A 1,410-nucleotide genomic window follows, 5' to 3' on the forward strand; every position below is an offset into this window, starting at 1 on the left:
TGAAGAACTGTAGGCTTTACTAATTTTTGATCCCATTAAAATTATGAATCTTGATCACAGAATCATTCACATTTAACCAACTTGCAAAGCATGTTACGGGAATTTTGAAAAGTAACGAACCTGGCAGTTGCGGAGTCATTCTCAGTTTGGAGCTACGACGTTCTGAACTGCGTGCGCCGCTTCTTTCCTCCACTTTAGGCTAAACACCAAAGGCAGGTAGTCTTGGCTTGACTCCCCCCACATCAGCACAGCCGGCAGCACTTAGCATATCTCCCAGGCCAAGAGGCCAGCAGAGCCTGGAAGGCCCATTCTCACCAGTGAATGGGGTTTGGCCTGATTGCCCAGAGATTGAAAACCCATGGGCCTCCGATGACGCCTGGGACACCTATTCCCCACTCAGGTGGTGTGGCCTTGTCTTTGAAACTGCTTTAAGGGGCTGTTTTGATTATACCCAACTTGTACGCTGAATCTGGTTCTTTTTGACGAAAGCTTGACAGGACGTTTGGCCATGGTGGGGTGCTTCCAGAAACCAAAAGTCATTGCCACAGACTCAGATCCGTTGCAAGCCTATGGTTCACTGAGACTGCAATGCTTCACGGGAGTGGAAAGCCGCATAGTTCCCTTGATGAACCGCTGGCCTTTCCAGTAACCCACTTTAGGCACCCACTACATCACCAGGGTCTCAGTGTGCAACCCTTACTGGTGTGCAAACACTCTCTCTCTGTGATTGAGGCCCAAGTTTCCTACTAAGAACTTAGACTCCCTCCCTTTGCATCAAAACCTTATGGTCCATTGGAGACCCCAACATGGCCTCTCCCTGGCACCAAGTTATCAGCAGGGCCAGAATATCAACAGCTCCCAGCTGCCTCACTCAGAGTCTCAGAGGTTGCCAACCAGCTGGGGGACTAGCCCAGCCAGACTGAGCACAGATGCTTCCAAGCCCTGGTAATTCAAGATTTGAAAAGCACATATAAATCACCTGAGCAAGGCATTAAACTAAATTAGTAAGTTTAGTGTGGGGACTGGTCATCTCTCTTTGGAAAAAAACAGGGTGTCAGACCTGTTCATCCGGTGAGAGGCCAGACCAAGAATTTGCCTTTCTATTCCATAAGCTCTACTTCAGAATTCATAAGGGGATCTATTTTAAAACATCACTAAAGGTGTCATTAGCATGTTGATTCTGATTAAGTATATCTAGGGTGGAAATCCAAACTCTGGAGAGAAGGCAAAATGGAATGAATCTATTTGAAGTCCTGAGAACAACAGGCCTATGCGAAGGCTGCAGACCCGTGGACCCCACTTTGCATGGCCCTTATTGATGTTGCTGGCATTCCTGCCTCAGTACCCATCAGTCCACAGGGTGTCTTTCTGCAGCTTCTGGGCCCTCTAGCTACCTCCAATCACTTGCTC

At 48.1% G+C, this 1,410-nt stretch overlaps 1 protein-coding gene across 1 annotated transcript in view; it reads right to left on the minus strand.

Moving 5' to 3' along the window:
• Nucleotides 1-1,410, minus strand: part of NRG3 (neuregulin 3) — a 1,269,559-nt gene that overhangs the window by 450,569 nt on the left and 817,580 nt on the right. The window lies entirely within an intron of this gene.

The sequence above is a fragment of the Echinops telfairi genome, unplaced genomic scaffold (genome assembly GCF_000313985.2).
Source record: "Echinops telfairi isolate 266 unplaced genomic scaffold, ASM31398v2 ScPeMD7_2010;HRSCAF=2546, whole genome shotgun sequence".
Classification (NCBI taxonomy): Eukaryota; Metazoa; Chordata; class Mammalia; order Afrosoricida; family Tenrecidae; genus Echinops; species Echinops telfairi.